General features: G+C 47.8%; 1 long non-coding RNA gene across 1 annotated transcript; it reads right to left on the bottom strand.

The window, feature by feature from the left end:
• Positions 1-1,366: 1,366 nt before the first annotated feature.
• On the bottom strand, positions 1,367-7,841 carry LOC147527401 (uncharacterized). The gene is made up of 3 exons (XR_015222718.1): positions 7,773-7,841; positions 2,652-2,826; positions 1,367-2,542 (listed from the first exon to the last, which is right to left on the bottom strand). It is a non-coding gene; the product is annotated as an uncharacterized LOC147527401 (long non-coding RNA).
• Between the last annotated feature and the right edge of the window lie 9,125 nt (positions 7,842-16,966).

Raw genomic sequence — 16,966 nt, 5'->3', positions numbered from 1 at the left:
ACCTTAACGCTGGGACAACTGGGATCCCAGCCGTGCAGGGCAGCTGCCGGTCTCTCGCCCAGGTGAGGGGAAGAATTAAGAGCAGCCTGCAGGCTGCCCAGCTCTGCGGAAAAATCCCGCCTTCGAGGTCTGATCCGGAGCCACCTGAAGCCCCTGGACAAGCAGGCTTCGGACCAGAGCTGAAGTGGAGAACATCTCCAGATAAAAGCTCTTGGAAAAAGAGCTTTGATTACAAGGATCCTTCCTCAGTGTGATTCACGGGTGGGAGGAAGTTGTTCCGTGCTGAATGGAACCCTGCAGATGATTGGATGTCACAAGGCAAAGGCTGGGAAGAGCACCCCGGTTCTGGGAGCACTGTGTTGGGACAGACAGACACCACTAACCGCCCCGACGCCATCTGTGCGGTGAGGACGTTCCTGACTGGGCCAGTGACAAGACACAAAACAGCCTTTTAATTCCGAGCAGTGCAGAGAAGCACCAAGAGGAGGACTGAAACGCTGCAGCGACCCCAGAAAGGCACTGGTGGAGGTCAGTCTGTTCCCTTTGTCAGTCTGCCACGAACGCTGTAATACAGCACTCTACCTCCTGAACAGCACCAAAGCTTTCCTCAGTTCCCACATTTTCTCAAATTCCACCTGAAAGTCCCAAACGACAGCCTGGGGTCCGGTTGGAATATCTGCTTCACTGCAGCGCCGGTGCAGAAGATGGCTTTTTTCCTCCGACTCACAGAGCAGTCTCAGCGGTTACCGGGCCCAGTGACCTTCCTCCCCACACGCAAACCAGGCGGGGCACACCTCCTGTCCCCTCTTTTTTTCTTCCAAAGGGCCATCGCAGCGGGTTGGAAGGCAGCAGCCTGCCCGTGTGCTGTTCACACGCAGGTCTGAGAGTGCAGGAAACCCTGAAGGACCATCACGTCTAAACACATCCAAAAAAAAGAAATAAAATGAAAGAGTTATGAAGTGAGTGGAGGAAAATGTCAATGTAATCTAAAAAAAGACATACTCATAGCATCAAATTGCAAAGCTGTGGAAATTGGCCATTATATTTTCTAAGCAGCTGAAATGCAATTACAGTAATAATGATGAATCGATATAGCCCCGGGCTTTGCCATTTTTCAACCCAGCTCTACTTTTTCCTTCTTCACATCTTATCTTAATGATAGATACATTGGCTTACCAAGGACTAACGGAAGTTGTAAGCTTTCCCCAGCACGTTCTTCAGAGTCATAGAGACAGAGGTACTATCGTTAAAGTACTGACCTGATGCATCCTACAATAATTTATTAAATATCTTTTCAATTTTCCATCGTTCTCCAAGAAACTCCTTCTAAGTATATTCTTAGTGTAAAGTCTCATGGATATTTTTTATGCAAAGACACCACCAACAGCCCAAGATGCTTCTTAGGTCGTTCTCCGCACAGCATTGCATCTGCGGACGAGCAGAACTCCGGTTTGCTGCCGGAACAGCGTTCGCCTGGTTGGTGGAACGAAGGAGTTGCTCAACTTCTGAGAGCTTTGATGGTGCAAGTTCCTGTGGGTGGGAACTCCCTCCTCTGATCACTGTGCCCACAGCGGGCACAGCCCTGAGCGAGTTACTGGCGTATTTCTACAGTATAGAGAATTATCACTTAAGGTAATCGGTTAAAATAATACAATTTTCGGAAGCAGCCCTTCTGATCAGACAGCTTCTTAGCCTCTCGCTGCCTTGTGTTTCTCTTTTATACAACAGGATAATAATCATCTGACTTCAGGAGGAAGGCTCTTAAGTGTGCTTATTAAAATACTAATTATATGCTTTATTAGTGTTATTAATAAAGAAAAGAATAAAAATAAAGACAAATAGAAATGCTTTATTATTAAAAGCATTTTTCAGGCAGTGTGTTGTTGTAGCAACACAGTACTTGACAGCTTGAAGTTGTGTCAGTTACCTTTTCCAAACAAAAGACGTGTTCAGTATAAAATACTTTGAACATTTTCCTTATTTTTAGCTCACAAGGCGAAAAATACGGATTATTAGTCTTTTAAGTAAAAGAAAATAATTTAAGCAGACACAAACCAAGGCTTCCAGACACTGTGCCTACACTGAGCTGCTGGTGTATCTTCAGGATCGACATCAGCTTTTCCTTCCAGGTAGAGAGAGGCTTTGCGCGAGCCAGGCGTCATCCATCACCTGCGGAGCACCGCCCTGCGCTCAACGTTCAGTAGGAATTCTGTCACGAAGAGCTGTCCTGCCTTTCACAGCCGGGCAGAGCATGTCTCCGGCCCATCTGCTGGGTGGAGCTGGCTTCTCACGTGCCAACCAGCTCATGTGTCCTTGCTCCCACCTGAAATGCTGTCCCCAAAGCCATTTTCAGTATTTGCTCAAAAACGTTGGAGCTGAAGTTTTCAGAGTCCCCGAAATCTTCGCATTTCATTAGTCCTGTAATAATCACCTCGATGTGTAGCCACAGCCAAGCCAGCTCCATTGTGTAGCTTCCTTTGGCAAAGCATCACCAAGATGGCACATCTTGGTTTAAAACAGGGTTATTTCAAGACAAAAAGTCCTAAAACGAGATTATTGGAAAATGTTCTGACAAAACCAATACACATGTCATAAAAACCTCATTATTTTCCAATTATGCATCTACTTTTCAAGGGAATGAGTCAGAGCACCTGTTTTCTGGGCCCCATCAGGATGACTGGCAGAGTGGGTGCCTCTCACCTGGCACATTTTCATCAGGGGTGGCCTCACGCCGTGCTGCCCCTGATGCCCTTACCGCCTGCCACTTGGATTACACGAACAATGAAACAATTGCTTGTTTGAGGGGAGCAGAAAGAATGGAAGTACCTACACAAAGAAGAACAAAGGATAAACGCAATGGTCAGAGAAGGGTCTGAGCACAGTGTTCTGTTCAGGCATTCGTTAAAAAAAAATAAAGGAACCAGAGAGTAAAGCCAGTAAAACGTCAAGGTACAGTGAAAAATGAAAAAAAGAAACAAAATGGGAGAGGAAGGATGAGGAGAACTGCTTCTGGGTAGAAAACTGGCCAAAGAAGCCAGTTTGGAGTCCTGAGAAAGGAAACTACCCTACGTTTCACGATCTGACTGTTCTTACAGAATCAGGACTCGGTGTGGTGGTTGGTTTGGGTTTTTTTAAAGACATATCTGACCTTCCCATCAGTTTTCCATCATAACAGAAACAGCCCACGAAGCCTGAGTTTGGCTGTTTGGATCCCAAGAATGAAGTGTAATAAAGGTTATGGGATGGCAAGAGGGGCAGGAAAGTACCTGATGTGTTTGTGATGGTTTGCCATCTCTTGCTGTGCCGGATGCTCAAGGATTGCATCTCCCACACAGCACGGGCACGAGAGCTGGCCCCAGTGGGAAGATGATCGGAGGGATCACCTCAGATCCTGGGATGATCCAGGACAGGATGCTGTCTGCCTCCACCACGACCACACGCAGATTTTGAATGTGGCCTTGCTAAATACAGCCGACAACTCAAATGACACTTGGCCCGCGACGGCAGCCCAAAGAATCTCCTTCCACATCAGGTGCCCCTTTTCTTTTCACAAGAAGCCAACTCGTAACTTGGTGGCCGTGTCTAGAACAGCAAGAGAGGTCTGGAAAGGGCTTGGGGAGTCCTTGGGGTCAGTTCTCAGCTGGTGGTAAGCCAGCTCTGGCAAGGATGACCTAGAGCCTCAGCACTTGAGCTCCTGGAAGCTCTGGTGTTCTCGTGTTTCAGCCCAGACTTTTCACGGCCATCGGATACTTGTTTGCTCTTACATTAACATCACCCTTGCTCTTAAGGGAGGTGTGTTTACCTCTGTGTTTGCTCCCTGAAGTTTCACAGAGAACAACTGTATCCCTTCCCAGCATTCAATTTTTTGGCTAAACAAATTATTTCAAGATCCTCGTGTAAGAAAAGCTCAGGATTACCCTGTAATTATTCTCCAGTCACATTTTAAGTTCGTGTCCCTTGATTAAAAGTGACCAGAGCTGCATGCATAATTCCAGAGAAGGTTGCAGCAGAGCTTTGTACAATGGTATTAGCATTTTCCCCTTCTCGGAAATCTCTCAGTTGACATGTGCTTTTTGTCGGAGCTGCTTCATACTGGGAGTTCGCAGTCATCTTGAGAGCAATAAATTCACCCAGATTTTTCTCTTCTGTCATTTCCAACTGATGAGCTCCCAGCTTGCAGCAGAGATTTTTGTTAGCAATTCCCAAGTGCATGACCTTGTACTTTCCACTATTAAATTTCATCCCATTTCTAATGCGCCAGCACTCCATGCTATCCAACTCTTCCAGCAACACAGACATTCCCTCCGTATTGCTGGTGCCTCCCGACTTTGTGCTATCAGCAAATGCCATCACCTCGCTCCTACCTTTCGTTCCAAGGCCCGGCCAAAGAATGTTGGGCAAGATCAAAAGAACGTAAGTCGTTGGACCTGTTAGTCCCTGTGGCCCAGGACTCCATCTCCACGAGGGGCAGTGAGCGATGCCGTTGAAGGAGAGCATCGGTGCTCAGCCACTTTCTGTTCCCTCTTCCCTTTGCACTCCCTGTGCATCCACAGGTACTGCATGTTTGAGGTGACTTCCCTCTCTTTTCAATGCAGCTATTTTTTTACGGACCTGCTCTCCAGTCATTTACTGAATATATTTTTGAACCTGCTGATAGTGTCCAAGTCCTTTCTTCAGGAGCTCAGCTCCACCCTCACCGTCCACCTTTCCACCCCAACAATTGCCATCCGTCTGTAGCGACCTTCTTACCTACCAAATAGCTCCCCAGATAAACCACGGGGGCATTTGCCACGTGGCATTGTATTTAATATCCTGTTAAATCTAGTTAGATTACATCTATTGTATATCCATTGTCTAGAAAACAATCATCAAGGGTATAATCTTGGTTAAATGCAATATATCTTTAGTAAAGTTATGTCACATTTTGCTTATTTTCCATTTACTTGTCTGTCCCAAACTACCTTTTCCTTTATATTTTTTTCTAAGCTTTTAATGTTCTTGAGGTCAGACTAACAGGCGTCTAAATCATAGAATCACAGGTTTGGGTTGGAAGAGGCCTTCCAGACCATCCAGTTCCAAACCCCCTGCCATGGGCAGGGACACCTGCCACTACACCAGGTTGCCCAAAGCCCCATCCAACCTGGCCTTGAACAATTACAGGGATGGGGCAGCCACAGCTTCTCTGGGCAACCTGTTCCAGTGCCTCACCACCCTCAGAGGGAAGAATTTCTTCCTTAGATCCAATGGAAATCTCCCCTCTTCCAGTTTAAATCCATTGCCCCATGTTCTGTCACTACACGCCCTTGGAAAAAGTCCCTCTCCAGCTTTCCTGTAGGCCCCCTTTAGGTACTGGAAGGTCTCCCTGAAGCCTTCTCTTCTCCAGGCTGAACAGCCCCAACTCCCTCTCAGCCTGTTTCCAGAGCAGAGGTGCTCCAGCCCTCGGATCATCTTCGTGGCCTCCTCTGGACCCGCTCCAGCAGCTCCATGTTCTTCTTGTGTTGGGGACCCCAGAGCTGAACACGGCACTGCAGGGGGGGTCTCACCAGAGCAGAGCAGAGCAGAGAGGCAGAATCCCCTCCCTCAACCTGCTGCCCACGCTGCTTTGGATGCAGCCCAGGACACGGTTGACTTTCTGGGCTGCCAGCGCACGTTGCCGGCTCATGTTGAGCTTCTCATCCACCAGCACTCCCAAGTCCTTCTCCTCAGGGCTGCTCTCAATCCATTCTCCACCCAGCTTGTACTTGTGCTTGGGATTGCTCCGGCCCACGTGCAGGACAATGACTGGACTGCTTTTCTTCCTCTTGCTTCAGTAGTTCCTCGGTAATTCATTACTACCCTCAATCTGACAAATTAAAAACTTTGTACGGAATGAGTGAGGACAGCCTCATGGTCCGTCAGAACCGTGGGCTTGGGAACACCTCGTTCCCTGAGCTGCGTGTCAGATTCTCACAGCCTTGCTCTCCCTTTGCGTGCAGTGATTTCCGTTTCCATAAAATAATTCTCATTAGCTATCATCCTTTGCCCCAGTCATCACAGAAAATGGAGGCAAAAGTCCTTTCACACTTTAGGCCCATACCTAACATTTATTAAAAAACAGACTGGAACACAAGAAATTGAGAGACTCGGAACACAGGACATGGAAAGTCTCCATGCAATATGTTCAACCGTATTGGTAAGGATAATGCCAAAGACGACAACTTGTGTCACTGAAATAGGCAGCTGGAAGTGCACAGCTTTTCCTGTCACAGGGATGGCACTCTGGCTAGTTCCCCCTCTTTAAAAACCAGAAGGAATAACCGGCAGGTTCTGCTGTACAAAAACCCTGGGTCTCCAGGATTCAGCTTCCTGAAGTAGGTCACATTTGATCTCCGCCCAGGGATACTGCAAAAGGCAACCATTTAACAGGCAGTTTTCAAAATTCGTATTCTGCTTCCTAATGCTGTCAACACACATCCTTTTCAGTTACAGCTATACCAGCTGAACATTTTTTCATTGCTTTTGGGTATAAACGGGCCAGGAATGCTGTTTTTCCCTTCAGTTATCTGTATTTCTTCCAAAGTTCCTCTCAAGGTACATATTGACATTCAGATCACATTTGCATTCAGATGATGGCTTGTTGTTGGAAAAAATCCCTTTAGAAGGGCTTTCAAATGTTCACTGTCTCTGACCAAGGGAGGAAAACTAGAAAACAGCTCACTCAGTGGCTTATATCTGAGTTTAAAGACATGGGATCCTGTATTTTGTATTGTTCTCTCTGAACATTAATGCTACTTCTAGCTTAAACATGACTTAATGACAGACTGAAGTCCATCTGTTACAATGACTAGCCTTGGACTCAGAGGGAGAGTCCTGCGGATAATTTAGGACTGCGTTTTATAGTTACTTGCAAGCAAGCGTTTCATTTCAGATCAAGGCAAACATGAGGAGCAGGTGGAAATATCTCTCAAAAGTACAACCTGACCTACATACGGTATTGTAACTTAAAGATATGTATAAAAAGAAAGCATTAATGATCCATCACACTTGCAACAAAACCCGGATATAAATCTTGCTGCTGAAAAAGAACTCCACTGCACGAGGCCTAGTTAAAGCTTCGCTTTGGAAACTGCAACACTTCCTGCCAGCCGTACCCTGCCACCTCTGACGCTGCTGCCATTTGCCTCTCAAGCTTTCTCATGCCTTTCTGTCGCTTAACGCTCATGCCCCTTCTGCTTTATCACTTGTCTCTCAATTTCCATGTATTTTTTGGCTCCCCTGCCTCGTGCTGGCTCCCCGCTCCCCATTACCTCATGCTCTGGGAGCTGCAGGCCGCTCATGGTGGCTTGGACAGCGCGCCTACTGATGGCACGGGGCCACACATGTTCTTACAGCTGAGCCGAATGCCACAAAAGCAAAGGAGGAAAGCGTCGGCCGGAAGGCCTTGTGCGCAAGAGCGGCTTCTGTAGCCAGACAGGGTGTTTCTCCAAGGGACGCGCGGGCTTTGCAGGAGTGCTGAGGAGGAGCCCAGGACTGCAGGCCCCACCGCCAGCAGGTGCGGCGCGGCACGGGCAGCCCTCGGCGTGCAGAGCTCCTTGGCGCCCTCAGCACCCCACTCCCGCCTGCCTCCACCTACTGCCTCCTCACAGGATGGCGGAGGCGGCCGCTAAACCTTCTCCTGAGACACCGTCGGTACCACCGCACCGCGCCTCCCGCCTCAGCAGCGCTCTGGGCCGCCAGCTGCGGGCGGTAAAGCCCCCGCAGGGTTATAAGAGGAGAGGGTGAGTCGGCCTCACCTGCTGAGGGAGAGCGGCTGCCGGGCTCTGGGGATGGCCGCGGCAAGGCGCCGAGGAGCCCTGAGGAGAACCGCGCTGCCGGCCGCGGCCGCCCCCTCAGGGCGCTGAGGGGCGGGAACGGCGCGCGCCCGGCTCCGCCCCGCGGAGGAGGCGGGGCGGGAGGGAGGGGGGGAGGAGGCGGGGCCGGGCGCGCGCCCGCCCGGTCCAGCCGTGCCCGCGTCCCGTGCGGCCGCCATGTTGTTGTGGCTGTGAGAGGCGGCGGAGGCAGCCCGGAGCCCGGCGACCCCGGCCCAGGCAGGAGGCCGCGCCCCGGGAGGGGCTGTGGGGGCTCCGCGCCATGCCCTGCCCCGCGGTAAGGAGCCGGCGGGGGCGGCCGGGCTCGCCCCGGCGTCTTGCGGGAGGGTGGGCCGGCCTGGCGGGCCGGGGCCTGGAGGAGGGCGGCCGGGCTGTCAGCTGCGGGGCCGCGGCCCGGCACGCCCCCTCGGCCCGCGGGGTGAGGGGCGGCGGCGACCCGGCGCCCCTTCCTTCTGCTCAGCCGGGGCTGCCGCGGGAGCAGGCGGCGGGCTGAGGCGCGCGGCCGGAGGTGGCGGCGGCGGCGGCCTCCTCCGCGGGCGGGCAGGGATGCCGTCCCGGGCGGCGGCGCGGCCGCGGGCCTGCCGCAGGGTGACGGCGCGTCCCTCGGGCGCACGGAGCAAGGGGGGTGGCCGGTGGCCGTGTGGGCCTCGTCTGGCGCCAGCCGCCTCCCTGCGCGCCCCGCGGGGTGGCTGTGTCCCTGCTGCCCGTACAGCCGAGCGGAGGGATCGCCTCATGCCGCTGGCAGCCGCGCTTGACTCCTGCTGCTGTTTTGGCCGCGGTACGAGTTGTGTTCCACTGTCCCTGTGCACGGGGCCAGAATTCCCGTTCTTTTTATAAGGACGCCTTGTTAAGGCTTTTTATTTACGTAGTTTTGGGGCTTTAATTGTGCCTCTTCCCCGTGTTCCTTTTGACAGTCCTGTTCTTTTGATGGGATCTGAGCAGATGTTGCCTCTCTCTGGTAAGTCATGTTTCCCACTCTTCCTGTTCCCTCCAACGTGGAGTTTAAGTTTTTGCATTGAAGTTGTTACCTCTTCTGTTTATTTTTTTAGGGAGTGTTGTTTTGTCAACAGATGAGACCTCATGTTCCTTCATGTCTCTCTGTACAGGAAACTGATTTCTTTCCTTTTCATGCGTACTTCCCTCACTTCGGGGGAAGGCTGGGTATGAGCCCGTGGCTCTTGCAGACTTCAAACTCTTCTCCTGTGTGCTTCACCTGTTTTCTTATGCGATAAGCCCATGTAACCACGTGCAGTAAGACTTTAGAAGAAAAGAGCTTGTCTAGTGAATCACATCAGGTAGTGCTGAGTGTAGTGATACAGCTTGGCTTTGTGGTGAATATTAAGACCTATTTAAATGCCTAGGTGAGCCCATTCAGAAGGGATAATAGTCATAGAATCATAGAATGGTTTGGGTTGGAAGGGACCTCAAAGATCATCCAGGTCCAACCCCCCTGCCATGGGCAGGGACACCTTCCACTACACCAGGTTGCCCAAAGCCTCATCCAGCCTGGCCTTGAACACTTCCAGGGATGGGGCAGCCACAACTTCTCTGGGCAACCTGTTCCAGTAATGTAACTGAAGGAACTATGGCAGATTTCTTGTACTACCTGTCATGCTTCAAGCTTTATCTAAAGGGCTGAGACGCCTTTTGTCTGTTTAGACTAAAGTATGTACTGTAGCATTTGAAAATTAACTTTTTTGGTGGAGGTGGAGGAGCTTTTGTGAAGGAGTGCTTGTCGATAACTTGCGGGGAGGAGGCTGACATCTGATATCTGCATTGCTTCGGCTGTTACTGATCACAGTGGTTTTGGAAGACAGAAAAAAGTGTTTTCTTTCATAGCACAGGAAATGCTGTGACCTGTAAGTGTTGAAACTTTCTGCAGATAAGTAAAGGTGGGGCATGAGATTCTGAAATGTTTTAGTGACGGGTGTTTCTGTGTCTGCTTTGCAGTTTAGGGAGGGGCAAATGTGCAAAAAGTGATGCTGAGCAGTGATGGCTTTTGAGTGATTGCACTGAAAGGTGCTCTTGTCCTACTTGAAATTATAGGAGTAAGTATTGAGAATCAAGCTTAGTTCTCTTGCAGGCAGTGTTATAGGTACCAATCTAGGATACGGTTAGTATCCATTACAATAACTGCCTGTGCTAGAAATTATGAAAATTTCAATGTTAGCCTGCTTAAGTAATATGCTATGCAAGCCACAAATGATGCCAAGTAGGTGGAATAGGTCAGCTTGATAAGCTGTCTATTTATTTTCTTCATAAAAATGGTCTTCCACAGCTGGAGGAGATGGAAATGGAGTATACCCAAGCTTCTGAAGATAGAGGATATGATATTTTATCTCAGATCTTATTCCACCTACATGCAACCCAGGATGGTGGAGAGAAGTATGTTGTCAGCCTTTCGAGAGTGGGAGGAATGTGGCTTTGCAGTGCTTTGCTGGCAATTAACCCGTAAAAAAGGAGTAACTTAAGGAGAAAGGTATTGCTAGGCTGCTGGAGTAACAGGCAGAAGAAGCCTGACAAGTTTGCTGGAGCTAGGAAGAAGGAATTGTCTCTGTGGAGTGAATTGCAGAAACGGGGTTCATGTCCAGCACAAAGTTTGAGATCTTTTCACCTGCGGATGTCAAAGGGATGTGATGGCTGTTCCTGCTCTGATAGCTTCCTGTTGGGATGTGTAACTGGATGTAATGAGATGGGACTCTTCTGCTTGATATTGGTGGTGTCTTCCAGAGCATATGGCTCCAAACAGTGTGTTAGTGCTTATCAGATGTTGTAACCTAGAATGAAAATTCCAGATGCTTAAATATGCACGTTTCATAGTTGCTTCCATTGGCTGAATCAAAGTAATGTGAGTTATGTTTCTTTCAAAATAAGCTTCAAAGGACTAAATTCTCAGTCATAATGTGGAACTGTTCTGTGTTTGTCTCTAGCTAGAGTAGCTGGTGGTGTAAAGATCTGCTGGTTAGATCCCATATGGGTTTTAACTCTGAGAAATGAGCATCATGATTTGTGATTCCACCCCTCTTCTAGATATTGGTGCCATGAGTTCCCAGGGCTGTCAGGAAAACTTTAGGATTATATCTAGTACTCAGTCCATGCTGTAGTTCTTGTGCATTAACTACATCATTGAAACTAAGTGAAATTAGTGCTAATTCAGGAATTTGAAATACTGACTCTTCACTGAGACTTAATATGCCCAGTAAAGAACTGAAGACATCCACTCCTAACGCGTTACAGCTTCTGCCTTGGATGCACTAATCCTGAATGGTGCAGCATTGCTGTGTCCTGACTGGTGTACTGACTTGCGTGCATGTCCGCTTCTTGTGTCTGCTGCTTGTGGGGTGAGCAGAGGCCACAGACTCCAGCATCGTTCGATGTCGACTGTCCTTGTTCAGAGTGTGATTGGTCACAGAAACTGCTGAGGCTTTGTCCCAGTGCTCTGGGGTGAGCAGTTGAGGAGGACTGACAGAACGTACTTGATGGCATGGAAATCTGATTGTAATCCAGAGCATGAGTAGCCCAGACCTGTTCTTCCCCTCCTCTGAGTAATGGTTTCTAGTAGTGGTGTGAAGGAAATGAGCACCAACTGGCTGTGGTGATTCTGGGAGGAAATGTTTTATTCCATAAGAAAGGCAGAGTCAGTCCCTGCTGATCACAACTAGAGCGAAGAACAGCCTGTAGTAGCAGGGAAGTAGCAGCATTATCTTGTTGGAAGCAGTGGTATCTTGCACCTTCAGTCTGTTAGGAAGTGTCTGGATTGTGTTGCTCTGAGCCAGAGCTGTTCTGTTCACTTCCAGTATAGCAACATGCTCCTCGCAGCAAACCTTGGGAGTGCAGTGCCACACTGTGCAAAGGGAGCTAGAGAGGGAAAGTGGAGCAGGAGGCTTTCTGGAATGCTCATTGAATCATAGAATCATAGAATGGTTAGGGCTGGAAGGGACCTTCAAAGGTCATCTAGTCCAACCCCCCTGCAAGGAACAGGGATATCTCCAACTAGATCAGGTTGCTCAGGGCCTCATCCAACCGGGCCTTGAACGTCTCCAGGGATGGAGCATCCACCACCTCTCTGGGCAACCTGTTCCAGTGTTCTACAACTCTCATGGTAAAAATTTTTTTCCTAATATCCAACCTGAATCTACCTCCCTCTATTTTAAAACCATTACCCCTTGTCCTATCACAGCAGGCCCTCCTGAACAGCCTCTCCCCATCTTTCTTGTAGGCCCCCTTGAGGTACTGGAAGACCGCTATAAGGTCACCCCGGAGCCTCCTCTTCTCCAGGCTGAACAGCCCCAACTCTTTCAGCCTGTCCTCATAGGAAAGGTGCTCCAGCCCTCTTATCATCTTCGTGGCCCTCCTCTGGACCCTCTCCAACTGGTCCATGTCCTTCTTATGTTGGGGACTCCAGAACTGGACGCAATACTCCAAGTGAGGTCTCACGAGGGCAGAGTAGAGGGGGAGAATCACGCAGAGTAGAGGGGGAGAATGGATAAGCTGTTTCTGGAGTCATGATGCCCATCAAAAAGCACTGGGTTTAGAGGCTGAATTTAAAATATGATTACTGATTCCTGGCTTTGGTTCATCTTCTGAAATGCCTCTGACTTAGAATCTTAAAGTTTAGAAAGCACCAGTTGGTTTGACATGTGAACGTGACTGCAAGTTAAGTGCTAACTGGAAGTTTGCTCTGTAGGGCTTCCTGGGGGGCTACTGGGTGTTCCTCCTCATGGGTGTTGATGCTGAAAGTAGTTGCAACAAAGTAAGCTTGGTGTGATCCAGTTTGAAGTTTTTCTGAAATATGTGTGTGTATATGCTTGAGTGAGACAAGTAATGACTTTATAATAGCTCTCATGTAGGTGGTGGAACCCTTCCAAACTTGATAAAGGGAAAAAAACCACCCCAAACTCTGGAAAAGAATGCCTCCCTTCCTTGGGAGAGTTGGATTCTGGAAGACTTGAAGCTGTCTGGCCTTTAAGAGATATTGCAACTGAACTTGCACGAGCTACTGTACTGAAGTAGTACCAGTTCTGGAAAAGTTAATGCTTTGAACAAGGTTCTAGTGGAACTTAGTTTTAGAGGAATTAGGCTGTTATTTCTCCTCTTGACTAGAAGGGAAGTGAAAAGCAGTAAAGCAGCACTGATGGGATGGCTTGGGGGCAGGCTGTTGGACAAGCTGCCAGTCGTGCCAGTAATGAAATGTGTCCTCAATAACACATGCAGATGGATCTGAAGTAGTACTAAACCCTTTTTTTAGAGAAATTAAACTAAAAATATTGAGTTGCAAATACTTTGGAGTTCAGTGTTAGTTGAAAGAGTACAGAACATCAAAGAAACCAGTGCTTACAGGAGTAGTAGATGAAAAGCAAAGCAAGTTGTCTTTTGCCTTGCTCAGCACATCTCCCTGTCGCTTTCAGTGCTTGTTGTGATGGACTGACTAGCCATGATGAAGATGAAGTTTAGGTGACAGCTTTCATCTGCGATGCTGATGTAGCTGATGCTTTTACTGACATGAGTTCGTTGTCAAATTATTCTCCAGTGTAGGAATAGCAGGGTAGTGGTCAACTTCAGGGTTTTTAGCTGTTATGTATCTTGTGAAGCAGTAGAACTAGTGCCAGCAGTGAAGCCTCAGCTTAGTTTGGAAGATTATCCTGTTACCTGTGGAATTAGCTGGAAGCTAGGGTGAAATCAGAAACTTGGTGTTAGTCCTTGGCTGTTTAGGAAGAGCTGGGCTCTTGGAAGGGCAGTCAGAAGACACCATCACCCTGACTGGGCTGTGTTCTTTGTAGTGAGAGCTGTAACAGGGAATGTTCAAATGTTTGAACTTCTGAGACTAGGTGGCAAAGCAGACTGCCATGGGCCTCAACTTCCAGAGCATGGCCTAGAAGACAGTGACTATCCATGTAGGAAAGATTTGTTCTGATACTCCAATGTGTAACTATTGTCGTCCTTTGTGTTGTGTGTGTTGATCTCAAGCTGTGGTCTGTGCTCCCCCCCATTTCATTTTAGTCCAACTGCTCCTGTGTTGTCTGCAGGGACAGTTTCCACAGGGTTGGATGGGACTTCTCTGCAGAATCTCCTCCAGGGTGGTGGCTGGAGTGAACTTCTGGGGAGAAGAAGTGGAAACCTCCAGCGTGAGGAGAGCTGAAAATCTCTTCCGCTTCCTGGGCGAGCACATGAATGTCAAAGTTCTTACAGTACTGTCTTGTCTCTTCTGGCAGAGCTTTCAAATAAGAAGCTGTGATTGTGTTTTAAGTTGGTTACAGGAAGAATCAGTTTAAACATGCTTTTCTGCCTGCTGCATTAGGTTCCTGAGAAGGCTTGGGCAGATCAGCATGCCTGTTAGATCCTGTGAGGCAGAAGCAGGATTAGGATTTAGGTACTTGGTTTCTTGAGGTGGGGCAGTTCTGCAGATGCATGAATCTGCAGCTGCAGGCACCTGGTAGACTCAAGGCTGAACATGGGGAATGTTGGATTTCTCAGGGTTTTTTGTCTCGTTTTAATTTCAGAACTAATTATTCTTTACTGGGACTATCTCTAGCAGATGTGTAGGATCCACCCTCTCAGGTCCTGCTTCATTTAGCCCTTACTGGAAAAAGAATTGGGAGAAGACTTTTTTCACTGTAATCTCAGCTTCCTACTTTTCAAGGAAACAACATTGTCCAAGTAGCTTACTACCTGTATGTGCTTCTCCCATGCTGTGAGTACACTATCCATGGATAACACTTCTACTAAAGGCTCTCTTGTGGTGTTTCTTACCCTGCTGTAAGAGTGTGGGAAGATTTTAATCGGAGAAAACCAGTGAAAAGCTGTACATCACGCTTTAACTGAGACTTTTGAAAACAAAATAGCTTGAAATAGCGATCTCTGGGGTGCCTGTCTGTATGATGTCCTTTGTGTATACAAGTCTAATAGACTCTTTAAGTATTTTCTTGATTGTTCTGGTACTCTACGAGGTTTAGTTCCTAGAATATATAGTCAGTATGGGAGGGAAGCAATACCCTTCAAGCTGAAATTGTGGAGGAAGACTGCTGCATTGCCATAATTAAGTCTTTGTAGTTTTTCTTTCTAATAGCAGGGATTTGTGCACTGGTATAGGCATTATTTATAGAAACACTGTTAGAACAGTTTTCTGTTGCCCTTTTGTGGGCCTCATTTGCTTCTCCAGCTTTGGGACTGGAAACTAGGGCTATAATCAAAGCATTAATTCTGTAGTGTTACCTGAAAGGATGGAGCTTCAGGAAGAAATAAAAATAGTTTCTCTTTTCCTTATGCCTTTAAAGGATGGGTTTGACTCCTGTGTGAACTGGGAAAGGGCAGGCTCTCGACAGAAGGAGACTGGTGCTGCTTTCTCTGCTTGCAGAAGTGACTGGAGGAAATGCTCCCAGCCAGCCGTGCGAGGCGAGGACGGAAATGCCTGTCGAAGGGTGTAGGTTGGAGCCCAGTCTGTGAAGTCAAGATGCGCTGGGCAGCCTTGCTGGCTGCCCTTGGAGAGTGGAGCGAAGGCAGGACTTGCCTGCAAGGCGGCTGGCCTCTGCTGCCTCCCCAGCTTGCCCCACGAGCAGCCTTTTGTGTTGGGATGTGGATCATAAACCTTCGCAGTCCTGGGAGTGCGAGTCCTCTGTTTCTCTGTGGTGTAGCTGTTCTGTGCAAGTAGGATTCTCTTTTTTTGGGGGGAGCGGGTACAGCTGGTGGCAGGATTTGAGCAAATAGATGGAAGATCAGATCTTTCCTTGAGTCTTTCTGTCATGTAGAGTTTAGCACCTCATGGGTCATGAGTAGGCTATGAGAATTTTGATTTCAGTTATTTAGCTGCTAGAAATGGTAACTGAAAGTATTGAGGAGTTGAGTGAAACTGAAGGCTGAATTAAAGGAAGGGTTACAAAAAGACTGAGCACCCGGAGAGATTAGGAAACAGTTTATTTGGAACTACTTATGACTGCGGAGCCTTAGTACCTTTAACTTCTTACGTAGATGTTACATGTTACATCTTAGTCAGATGTTACTGACAAACGTCTTACTTTTGAAGGGAAGCCTTCATTTTGTTGTACAGAAGATGTTAGAGTGATCCAGTCTACTGGTTGATCTGGCATTAAGCTCTGTCCTGTCACTTTTAGGCTATTGCTACATGCTTTTAAAATGAGTTTGTCCTAAGCTGCTCATGGAAGTGGTTGCAGCTAGGTTTGGAATTGGAGGAAAGCATTTCCCTACAATTTCCTATCTGGTAGTTAGAAGGGGACCAGCAGCCTGACTATCCTTGTTTTCTCTGCAAGTAGATGAGGACAGGGAGTGAGCGAGTTGCTTGGCTGTCTGATTCCATCTCCTGTAGCTGTAATTGACCTAAATGTGTACCTGTGAAAGCTTTACTTATTGCATTGCTATCTGTGAGCTGGTAATTGCTATCATTGAAACTTTACCTGAGATAAAATGAGGTGCTGTGAAGTTCTGCTGTTTGTAATTACACTGTTTGGTGCATCCTTGATGGGGTGTTTGCTCCGAGACCTTTTCAGACCTAGTTCTGGATTTGTTGCTGCTGAAAACTGCCCTGTTTTACCTGCCTCCAGCCTTCAGCGTCCTCTCTAACTTCCAAAACAACTGTTGTCAAAGCTGACTTTTACTGTTCTGTGGGTCCTCCGTAAGTTCAGGATTTCATAATACTTGTCTCTCTCATGAAAAAACAGGTGAGCCAAAATGAGAGGCTGTGAGAAGAAAACTCACTTACCACATAGAGCAGTTTTGTTTGAAAATTACTGTGAGGACATTGCTCTGTCCTTCTTCAAAGTTTCCCATGGTCTGACTAGAGTAGAAACACCTTTTCTGAGTGGTGTGAGCTGATAACTTTTATTTTATTGTTCTACTTGAGTTTTCTTTATTTCTTTTTTCACTTCTGAGAACAAATATGTTAGTGTAATGTAGGCATTGTTGAACTTTTGATCCAAGAAACCTGACTAAAATGTCTAAGCAGATTGTGTTTCTAGGTTAGTTTGATTATTTTCCTTTAATAAATGGAAGCGGAAAGCAACTGAAGTGTACTTAATGTAAACTTGCAAGTTTATTGCCTCTGCCTGCAGACCTTTTACTTCTTTCCATCTAAGCACTGTGCATGTTTTTTTAGAGTGGATAAGCTT

This window comes from Tauraco erythrolophus, chromosome 19, assembly GCF_009769465.1.
Source record: "Tauraco erythrolophus isolate bTauEry1 chromosome 19, bTauEry1.pri, whole genome shotgun sequence".
NCBI classification, from domain to species: Eukaryota; Metazoa; Chordata; class Aves; order Musophagiformes; family Musophagidae; genus Tauraco; species Tauraco erythrolophus.
This window is presented reverse-complemented; position numbering and strand designations above follow the sequence as displayed.